The sequence below is a fragment of the Equus asinus genome, chromosome 4 (genome assembly GCF_041296235.1).
Source record: "Equus asinus isolate D_3611 breed Donkey chromosome 4, EquAss-T2T_v2, whole genome shotgun sequence".
In the NCBI taxonomy this organism is placed as follows: Eukaryota; Metazoa; Chordata; class Mammalia; order Perissodactyla; family Equidae; genus Equus; species Equus asinus.
The window spans coordinates 34,442,658-34,454,796 of record NC_091793.1 but is presented as its reverse complement, the minus strand read 5'-3'; positions in this window follow the sequence as shown (position 1 = coordinate 34,454,796).

Genomic DNA, 12,139 nt, shown 5'->3' with positions numbered 1-12,139 from the left:
CCTCCAGCAATCCCAAATAGATTACCACCTCGAAGCCTTTCCTACCTAAAAATCTTTTTATTGATCAAACATACGCCAGGAGTCCAGATGACGTTGCAATATAGAAAGTCATCGCTCAGTACACGCTGAGTCCCCCTGATGGGCACCAGGGGACCCCGCTCCGTCTCCTTTCCATGGTCCCCTTCTCTCAGGACTGACCCCTTCTTCCTCTCTGAGTCTGGCTCAGGTGCTCAGCCTTTCAGATGGGTCCTGTTGGAGCTGGAGATGAGGGAAATAGGGAGGAGCCTTGCTCTTAAGAGAAGGTGCAGAATGAAAATGGCACCTCCCGGTCCAAAGTGAAACAAACTAAACTAAACTATCAAACTAACTTCCCTTACTGGTTTTGGCCCACTCTTAGAAAACTTTTGTGTTATTTTGTGTCTCTGTTCCCCCTTACCATAGCCCCTGAGTATTCTGACTTGTGTGGAAGAGGATGAAGAGAGAGAAGCGCTCTAGGGTATCACACAAGCAAGGCCTTGCCTGTCTTCTTCCACAAACAGCAGCTCCCTTGTGACTAGCGTTTACGGGCTAAGAACCATCTCTATTCTATCTCAGAAATATCACTGTAGTCCCTTGGCTGGATAAAAAGGCAAGCAGGGAATCAGTATGTGATTAACGACTTGTATCCAGAATATATAACAAACTCTCAAAACTCAAAAATAAGAAAAACCCAGTTAAAAAAAATGGACAAATGACTTGAAAAATCTCCAATAAGCACATGAAAAGATGCTCAACATTGTTAGAGAAATGCAAATTAAAACCCCTATGAGATGTTACACTCATAAAAGAGTGGCATAAAATAAAATAAAAACCAATAATACCAAGTGCCGAGGAGGATGCAGAGCAACTCTCATCCACTGCTAATGGGAATGCAAAATGGCCCAGCCGCTTCGGAAAACAGTTTGGCAGTTTCTTATGAAGTTAAAATACACTTACCATATGACTCAGTAATCCCACTTTTATGCATTTACTCAAGCAAATTGAAAACTTATGTTCATACAAAAACCAATATGCAAATGTTTAAAGCAGCTTTATTCATAAGCACCCAAAACTGGAAACAACCTCAATGTCCTTCAGCTGATGAATGGATGAAGAAACTGTAGTCCATCCAAACAACGGAAGCCTGCTGAGCAATAAATAGTAACTAACTTCTGACACACAATAGGGATGACTCTCAAATGCATTATGCTAAATGAAAGAATCCAGACAGAAAGCTACATACCCGGACCAGCCCCATGGCCGAATGGTTAAGTTCCCGCGCTCTGCTTCGGTGGCCCAGGGTTTTGTGGGTTTGCATCCTGGGCACGGACATGGCACTGCTTGTCAGGTCATGCTTAGGTGGCATCCCACATGCCATAACTAGAAGGACCCACGACTAAAATGGGGGCCGGCCGAGTGGCACAGTGGTTAAGTTCACATGTTCCGCTTCGGCAGCCCGGGGTTCACCGGTTTGGATCCCAGGTGCAGACGTAGCACCGCTTGGCAAGCCATGCTGTGGTAGGTGTCCCACATATAAAGTAGAGGAAGATGGGCACGGATGTTAGCTCAGGGCCAGTCTTACTCGGGGAAAAAAAAAAAAAAAAGCTACATACCGTATGAGTCCATGTCATTTATATGACATTCTGGAAAAGGTAAACTGTAGAAACAAAAACAGATAGTGGCTACCAGGGGCTGGAGGTGACAACAAAAGGCCATAAGGGAACTTTCTGAGATAATTGAAATGCTCCATATCTTCATGGTGGTAGTTACACGATTGCATGCATCTGTTAAAACTCATAGGGCTGTACACTAAAAAGGGTGAAATTTATTATTTGTAAATTATACCTCAATAATTTAAAAAAAGAAGTGACCATGAATAAAGTAGAAAACAAAGATAAAATAAATGTTATCAACAGCAGCAACTTGCTTCTTTAAGAAAACAAACAAAATAAGAGAAACTTCTGATGATATTAACCAGAGTTGCCAAAAAGGACCAGGGAGAGAAGGTGGGACAAGTGGAGTGACAGGCCCACCCAAGGCAGTCTGTCTCTGATTCTTCTGGGGTTCAAGACTGCAGAGAAAAGGGACAGTGACCAAGGGCTGAGAAAATAACACGTATGAGGAAAGGTTGAAAGAACTGAGGTTGGTTTCCCTGGCAACACGGGGCCAGAGCGTGATTTAATAGCGGTCTTTAAGTTTGCAATCCTCCTTGACAGTTTGATTATGACGCCATTTAGCAGGAGCGAACAGCTTTAATGATGTTTGGCGCATTATAATGGGATTGTGCCCATGGAATTAATGGTTTCTGCAAACAAGGAGGTCTTTTCTGAAAGGAAGAGCACTTGTAGTGTCCTGTAGAATGAAAATGTGCCCCACATGCACTCAGTAGCCGTCTGGTCTGGAGCCTCTATGTCCTCCTCTATGAAATGGGCACAGTCTTACCTACCTCAGAGTTATGAAAGGAGGATTCGAATCAGATGGCTTTTGAAGAGTGCCTGGCACCTAATATGTTTCCGACTGGCTCTTTCCCAAATTCATTCCCCTTTTCCTTTCCTGATTGAAAGCTGCAAGTGTTAACATTTTGAAGATAATAATATTTTAAAAACTAACAATTTATTGTGCTTACTATATACCAGACACTGTTCTACTCTCTTCATATTTATTAACCCCTTTAATCATCACAGCAATTCCTGGGAGGGTAATCATGATAATTATTATCTCCATTTCATAGACATACACACTGAGGAACAAGAGAGGGAGTTGTGGTTGTATCTACTTGTTGAAATAACATGGTGCTTTTTGTGGGTTGCCCTCTCTTCTGTGCTCTTTTTTCTCTGTTCTTTTTTCTTCATAGCATTTTGGTGCTGTTTTATAGACAACATCTTCCCTTAACCTTTTAGAAGATTCGAGTTCCCTTCAGTTTCCTATATTTCATTTATTCTGAGATGCCACTACCTGTTTGCTTTTCTTGATGTCTCTCCGCCATCAAAGGTCTGGTCACTTGAGCAGTTCTTTCACAATTAAGCATGAGCTGCTGGAAAGTAGGGTGGCAATGCTTCGGGCTGGGTGGGGCTTGCGGCCTAAAGGTGGCTGTTTTAGGGTGATTGGCAAGGAGTTGGCTCAAATGCTAGAGAACTTCCAAATGCCATTTTGTGGAGGTCTTTTCTCTGGAGCCGTTCAGTTTTTCCAGATAAGAAACCTCATAATTCTTGTCTGGAGGAAAAATGACCTGGCTACCAGGAAACTGTGTTCAGGCATGTTTGGGTGCATAACGTTCCTTGATTAAGAGTTCCAAATATAGGACCTTTCAATCAACCCCACCCTTTACTGTAATAATAACAGAAATGGCAAACTCTCATCTACAGCTTACTCTATGTTAAGCATTAATATAATTGCTTTACACTATTTAACTCATTTAATCCTCTCAATAAGCCTATGAGCTTACAGAAGGGGGAACTGAGGCACAGGGAAATTAAGTAACTTGCCTGAGATCACACAGCCACTAAACTGTAAAGCCAGAATTTGAACGCAGGCCCTTTGACTGACTACAGGCCTTGTGAGGTGCTGCCTTCCTGGTAGCATAATGACGTACACTGCATTTGGGCAGTGCTATTTCTGGGGTGGCCTCAAGTTGTAAACTCCACGAGAGCAAGGATTTTGTCTATTTTACTCATCACCGTACACCCAGATCCTGGCACAGATCAGGGCAATAATTTTTCCTGAGCAGAAATGGCTCTTGTCTCTCCCGGGAGTGGGAAGGTGTGCCACGTGTTCAGACTGAGGCCCTCTCTTCGCCTTTTGGTTCCTAAAACTCATTTTCCTTTTTGGTTGGGGAAAGAGAATAGATCGGAGGTTGGAGAAGAGGTCTGGGGTGCATTTCTTCAGTAAAACTTCATCTCCACCTGTAATCGATTATCTCATTTTTATTCAAAGACTGTTACTATTACTTGGGAAGTGAGCTTATTCAATGTTTTTCAATATTGTGTGCTGTGAACCAATATTCCTATCATCAGCTATCACCTCAAGTTTGGGGCAACCCCTAGCCCCCACCATTCCCATTGAAAAAACCCACCAAGGGTTGCTTTTCATATTGTTCTGTTGGAGTGAATGCTCCGATTCTTCTTTTTTTATAGAATGGCTTTTATTTTACAATGATGATTTATAAGCATGAATTTCCTGAAATGGAGCGACCTGAAGGCAATGGCCATACACACGCTTCACATGCATGAAAGAAAAAAACCTAGGTTTTTCAAGGATTTATTGCTGTTTTGACAATGTACTTAAGTCTTCCACTGAAATATGTTTGTAAAAATGAGTTCATGCATAATCAGGATCTGAAGCTATATTGCCTGTGTCACTAATATTTATTGTAGTTTGTGGAGTAGGAATAATTACCTTTTATTTGAACTCCCTGTTTGCAATTCTAGTCTTCTCAACGGTTTATGGTTAAGGAAAACATTTTTTGTGGATTTTTCTTGTTTTAGAAGTCTGGCTATCTTAGTCTGTTCAGGTTGCCACCAGAGAATACCAAAGACTGGTGGCTCATAATAACAGAAATTTATTTCTCAGAGTTCTCGAAGCTGGAAGTCCAAGATTGGAGTACTGGCAGATTTGGTGTCTGGTGAAGACCCACTTCCTGGTTCATAGATGGTAGTCTTCTCACTGCGTCCTCACATGGCGGGAGGGACAAGAGAGCTCTCTGGCGTCCCTTTTATAAATGGGCACTAATGTCACTCATGGAGACTCCACCCTCATGAACTAATCACCTCCTAAAAGCCCCAACTCCTAATACCATTGACCTGGGGGTTAGGATTTCAGTATGCAAATTTGGGGTGGATACAAACAATCTATAACTACTGCTCTTACAATAGTTTTTTTTTTAAATTAAAGAAAGCAATTGACTGGAAGAAAAATATAATATGAAGGGGAAAGTTAACAATTTCTTAAAAGAAATTAGCTGCTCTCAGGAATTGCTTGGTTATAAGTCACAGAAACCCATTCGATCTATGTTAAGCAAAGTAGGAATGCTTCTGGAAGATTATGGAAGACTAGTCCAGAGAGTACAAAGGATGATTAGAACCAGGAACTGGAAAGTCAGCCTGAGACAGACCTTTTTCCCTTCCTTTTCCTCATCCCCTTCCTCCCTTCCTTCAACAGACCTCCCATATCCCAAACACTGCGGGCGCAGTGAAGAACGAGTCAGATGAGAGCGCTCCTGTCAGGCAGCTTACATTCTTGCAGAAGGAGACACACAATAAACAAAGCAAAGTCAAACAAAAATATGATTTTTGTGAACAGACTGACCATAAAATTTGTTGCCCCCATTTGAGAGAGAATGAGGTGCTATTAATAGTCATGCTTGAGAATAAGTGTAAACCTGTCCAGGGCATACCGGAAACGTCATGGGCAAAGGACTGCGGAGAGAATTAGAAGAGGGTAACGTGGGAATGACTGGTGGCTATTCGAGCCTGGTGATAAGAGGTGTTTTCATGTAAGCTGAGACCTGAATGACAAGAAGGAGCCAAGCATAGGAGGATGACAGGGACGAACTTCCTAGGCAGAGAGATGAACTAGTGCGAGGGCTCTCAGGCAGGAATGAGCATGGAGCATTTGCAGAACAGAAAGAAGGCCAGTGTGGCTGGTGTGCAGTGGACAGGGAGAGACTGGTTGGGAGTGGGACCAGAGACACAGGCACGGGCCATGTGAGATCGGACCTTCTGGGCATCGATAAGGAGTTTGGCCTCGTTTATACAAAGCATGATGGAAAGCCATTGGGAGATTTCAGCAAGGAAGTGATGTGACCTGCTTTACCGTTTAAAAAGAGCACTCAGGGGCTGGCCCAGTGGCGCAGCAGTTAAGTGAGCATGTTCCGCTTCTCGGTGGCCCAGGGTGCGCCGGTTTGGATCCCGGGTGCGGACATGGCACCGCTTGGCAAAAGCCATGCTGTAGTAGGCATCCCACATATAAAGTAGAGGAAGACGGGCACGGATGTTAGCTCAGGGCCAGTCTTCCTCAGCGAAAACAGGAGGATTGGCAGTAGTTAGCTCAGGGCTAACGTTCCTCAAGAAAAAAAAAAAAGAAAAGAAAAGAAAAAAAAGAGCACTCTGTGATGTTATGTAGTTATGGTTTTTAAAGAATTGTTGGCAATTTTTATGGATCTTTCCTCTGACGTAGTTATTTTTTTAAAGTTCGTATCTTTAAGAGATGCAAACTTATGCAAAATTATGTCACTTATAGATCAAATGATATAATGTCTGGGCTTTACCTCAAAATTAGAGATAGAGGTGAAACAGGATTGGCCATAATTGGATAGAATTGGGGTTTGGTTTACTATTGTTTCTACTTTGGCGTATGTTCGAAATTTTTTTATAATGAAATGTAAAAAAAAAAGAGGCTCATTCTGGTTGCAGCTGTGTGGAAATTGTATCGTGGAGGAGTAAAGAAGAGGGGGTCCAGTTAAATCAAGAAGAGTTAACCTGGGATATGCTGATGGGTGGGTTAGGTTGGTTGTAGTGTAGACACAGAGAAGTGAGTGGATTTGGAATACATTTTGTGGCTAGAGCCAAGAGGACATACTGGTCCATGAGATGGGAATGAGATGAGGAAGTGAGAAAGTCCAGTGATAACTCTTCGATTTTTAGCTTAGCAGCCAGTTGGATTAAGATGCTATTGACCAAGAAAGGGAAGATGTAGGAGGAGCATGTTGCGGTGGGAAGGGAGGTAAAATTCTCTTTTGACCTTTTAAAGCTTAATGTGCTTATTAGACATTCATGTGGAAATGTCCAGTGGGCAAGTCTGGAGTTGTGCAGAGAGGAAAGGGATGTTGTATAAGACACCTCTTAGGAGCTACCTTGGGTGCTGTCAGACTCACTGGACCCAGGAGCCTCTGCATATTTGCTCTGCGTCAGTTGCTGGCTCTGTGTGCGTTCCCACTGACTTTTGTAGATGCAATCTGACAAGGCCCTGTTTCCAAGATGGCTGTCATCTTCCATCCTGGGGATTCCCTGTTGATGCTGACCTACTCAGTGCCTGTGTAGAAGCAACCAGGAAGTGAGGAGTTATTGTCCCACGGAGGAAACCTTTGTCCAATGGGAAGTGGGAACCAGTGGATAAAATCTTCCCTCTTCCTCTCCTTGGACAGCCAGTCCTGAGATGCAGTCATTCATGTGGCCTCTTGGAAGACAGTCTTGGAAGATGGAGCAATCAATCACGCCTGACCCCAAGGGGAAGCCAGCTTCATAATGCACCACTGTATTTGCTTTCTTTCCTTCCCTGCCTTGCTTTCTTTTCCTTCGACATTTGGAGAACAAAAGAAGAAGGTAGATCCAGGAAAGCTGATGGAGAAGGAGGCAGAGAAGTAGAAGGAAAGCCAGGAGAAAGCAATGCCATGGAAACCTTGCAAAGGAGGTAATGCTCATCTATGTTGAATGCTGCAGACAGCCAAAGTGAGAAAAGACAAGGGGAGGGATCCTTAGGTTTGGCAAACTCAGAGGTCATTAGTGACCTTGACGAGACCACTCTTCATGAGGCGAGAGAGAAGGAAGCATGACTAATGTGGACTGAAGAGAGAATATAAGAGTAAAAATTTTAAAAAGCGGAGGCTGTAAGTACTGATAACCTTTTGCTTTGAAGAGGAGCAGAAAATGAAGTGGTGACTGGGAAACAATGCATGGAAAAGGGAGGATTTCCAATTTTTAAAAGATGAGCAATAATTACTGCATGTTCATGGGAATAATCCAGAGCGGGCCATAATTGTGAGCGTGAAGTCTGTGAGAAGGTAATAGGGAATGCAATCCAGGACTCACATGGGGTGAAGGGCAGGCGAGCATGGGAGGGCTGGTGTTTGAAGAGGGGGGGATGTGCATTTTGGAAATGGGGAAGCAAATATATCAGGGATGCATAGATGGATCACGGGGTAGCACTGATGGCAAATTGAGATTTGTGGCTAGGACGACTCCCTTTGGGTTGGTGTCTGTCTCTCTCAGTAAGCCTGCTTTCTTCCATTTCCACGCCGCCACCCAAGACTGATATTTCATTGCTTCTCAGTTCAAGAACCTTAAGACAAGGAACGGGAGTTCCTGAATTCCAGTCTCTAGGAGAGGCTCTCTAACAGGCGCCTACTCCTGGTCCCATCAGCTGTAGCAGGGAGGTGGGGCTGCGGGAGAGGCACTGCTGTCAAAGAAGGCTGCATGGGAAGGGCAGGCACCCCAGGAGGTGTTTGCTAGAGTTACCCAACCTTCCTTACCTTCTGGACTTCCTGCTCATTAAAGAGGCTGGAGAGCATGTTGGATGCATTTGGCTAAGCTGGTGTGTTTATTTGTTCGTTGGGGAAATCCTTGCTATCGACATAGCAATCGTAGTCAGGCTGTGTTCTGAGCTTTCTTTTGGAAGATTTGCTTTCTCTAGCTGCAAGGAAACATCTTCTTTGATTAGACTCAATCGTTTCAAGAGTGTGTGTAGGAGGAATAACAAATAGAGATAGAGGATGCGCATGTTCTTCCTGGGAGTGGCATCTTGGCTCCCGGTTCTTTCCAAATGTGAGAGGACTATCATCTTTTCTGTGCGGGAGGAGTCTTGTGCAGTGGTTTGCTCACAGGAACCGATGAGTCAATGGCCCATTAGGGGAATGATCTGGGGAGTCTCATTTGGGGTTGTGCTCCCGGCAGCATGGGGGCAGAGAAGTTCAGAGCTCAAGGAATCAATGTTTTGGCCTTTATTGCTACTGGCAAATCTCTGGGCCACTGTACTGTCTAGGGTTGCCATGTTATTCTTACAGCCAGGCTGAAAAGTATCTTGTTTAGAAGCTCAGGCCTGTAGTCAGATCTCGTTCAGATCCCTACTCTGCCATTTACTAGCTGAGTGACCACAGGACATTATTAATACACACCTTCTTTATGTAGTTCTTGGAAAGAGTAAATGAGATGTGATGTGTAGAACACTGAGCAAGGTGCCTCCCACAAAGTAGAGATGGCACAAACAAAAATAGTTATAATTTCTAGAAGGACTTATTGGCATGGAATGGTGCTCTTAGATGCTCAGCGCAGTGTGTGGTCTAGAGAAAGAAGAGAAAGCTATCTGGTAAATGAGATGAGATTGGGGAATACAGGAGCAGCAGATGGAAGGTGGAATTATAGAATTTTAGTTAGTGAGGCAGATTTTGATTCAAATCCCAAGTAAGCTGCTTGGGCCCTTCGGAAGTTTACATCACTAAGCCTCCGCTTCCCATCTATAACATGGGCATTATAATGTTTACCTCATGAGGTGGTTGTAATATAGAGATCAACGAAACACGATGCATGAGGCCTGACATATAGTAGCTATGCCTTAAAGAGCTTTGATGGTTAATAACAGTAGACGTGAATCACGGCTCACATAATGGAGGCGGTGCAGCTGAGAGGGAAAGAGCGGCCTCCCACATTCCTGAAATTGCACCAAGTTAGCAATTATCCAATTTGCAAGGGCAGAGGCTGACCCTGCCCAGATCTCTGTTCTGATGATTCAACAAAGGTTGTTAGATTCGACATGACAAGGGCCCCTTTCAAACATACCTAAGTTATTAATAATCTGGAACATGAATCTTGGACACTCCATCTTTCATTTTGCTTTGAACATCTCACCCTTCTGTTAAAAGCAGGATGTAAAATTTCATTTTTAAAACATGGCATTTTTTTCTTTTTATTCCTTTGAATCTGATCACTCAGGCCTTGGTAAAATCCTTGCTCTGGAGTTTGTTCAGAGTTCATGGGAACAGCATCACAGTGTACTGTTCTTGCCAAAATTGCTTAAGTGGAATTGAATCACAAGGAAACAATCAGATTAACTCAGAATATGGCACACTCAACAAGACAACTACCCTGGACTCTTCAAAACACTTGAAAAACAAAGCAAAACAGAAAAGACAGGACTGGAAGTAGGTAAAATTAGATAAAAAGAGACTAAATATACATGATAACCAAATGCACTGCTTGAACCTTGGAAGAATATGGATGGCTTTCTTCAGTGAAAAAAAAAAAAAAGCAACTCAACTATAAACCACATTATGGGACAATTGGAGAACTTTGATTATGGACTGTATATTAGATAATATTAAATTTATGATAAATTTCTCAGATGTGGCAGTAGTATTGTGGCTATGCAGGAGGATATCTTCGTTTTTTAGGAGATAGAAGCATAAGTATTTAGGACTGAAGCATGATTTCTGCAGCTTTCTTTCAAATGGTTCAGTAAAAAAAGTATATAAATGTGTACATCTGTATCCATGAGAATATAGATATATAAAGAGAAAGAAAATATTCTTCGGAACATGAAAAATGCTAACAATTGGTTAACTTATAGGAAAGGTTTATGGATTTTTATTAAACTGTTCTTTCAACTTTTCTGTAGGTTTAACAATTTTCAAAATAAAAAGTTGGGGGAAAAAAAGTTCTTGGAAGAAAACCAGCTGGCTCATCTGTGTGTCTTCTTCCAGCGAAGGGTCAGTGAGGCGCCCTTGAGGCAGCTTCACAGATGCTGGGGTTGTGGTTGCGTTTTGAGAGACAAAGGGCTCCCACCAGATATAAAAGGTAGTGAATTATTTAAGACCTTGGCCAATTCTCACCTGGGAAATCCTGAGTTCTTTATAATCCTGCAGCTGAAAATCTGGAGTAGAAGGGAGATGTGGAGAGAGGGCTTGCTCTGAAAAGGAAACAAGAAAACAAATAATGCATTTCAGAGAGCAACCGCTAAAAAATCCCAAGGAAACAGAAGTCCCTTCGGTGCTCAACAGGCTTTTGGCCTGTTAAGCATCTGTGTAAATTTTTTAGGAATCTGGTCTGCCTACATGTTGAAGAATCAGAATTCCAAGGTAAAAAGAATCCTGAAATTTTCACCTGGAATTCCTGGGGAGGAAGGAATTTGTCTTAGGGTGGTGGAATTTCTCTCCAAGAATGGATTTATTAAGGACAGATGAGTCCTGGGGTCATTCTACTTGGTGCTTAATTACCATGTTCTGAAGCAGTTTGAGATCTTAATGACTTGACTCCTTCGTATCCACTGGTGTCAAATTTAAAACCTACCGCACAAAGTGTTGGGGGCAAAAAGTAGTCCAGTAAACAAACTTATTAATAGAAATGAAATTCCACAGGGAACACAGACACACACAAGTCAGTGGGATATTCAATTCCTGTGACAAGTTAACATGGATTAAGCAAAACTTTTTATAGTGCAAGTTCTTGGTATCAAATTTTGAAACACAGCAACATCTAATAATATTATTTGTATTAACCATTTCTAATAGATTACAAACAACGCTAAAGGAATATGTTGAAGGAAAACACTGATTCATTCAATAAATAATTATCGGCCACTCATTCTGTTCCAAATTTGGGAATAAAGCCAAGGATATACCTTCCTGAACTTCGCTTTGTACCAATGAGGTAGACTTCAATTATTACATGATGAGTTACAATAGAAGTAAATGACGTAAAGGAGGTGTGACCCTGACATCTGGAGTAGCTTACATTTTGTGAATGCTAATAATCACAGAAGAAAATTATTGAACGTAGAACTAGCTTTTAATATATTTAATTTTTTCTGAATTTCTTCATTGGACAAAGGCTTTAAATTAATTTTCTAAGATGACTTCTTAAATACTGAAGGTTGGAACTATTATTTTCTGGCTTAGGTCCCCCACCCCAATACTCTCACATGGGTGATTGACAGGATAGATATCTACACATGCCTGGGGCATTGCTCACAGTCCCTTATTCCATCAGCAGGACAGCGTGCTCAGCGGTTAAAGGGATCTATACTAGCGTCAGATTCTTGAGTTGAAGTCCAGGCTCTGGCAAATGGTAGGTGGGTGGTCTTGGGCAAGTTACTTAACTTTCTTAAGCCCAGTTTCCTTAGCTGAAAATGGGGATAGTAATAGTACCTCCCTCCTTGATTATTTTTCTTTTAGTATTCTAAATGAGATGATGCAGGTAAAGTGCTTGGCAGACAGTAAGTCCTCAATAGAGTTTAGCTATTTTATGGTTACTTTAATTATTATGACTATTAGGTTGTCTGATCCCTCATAACCTCTCCTACTCTCACTCTGGGTATACTCACTGGCTTTTCATTCTTATTTCCCAAGCTGAATGCA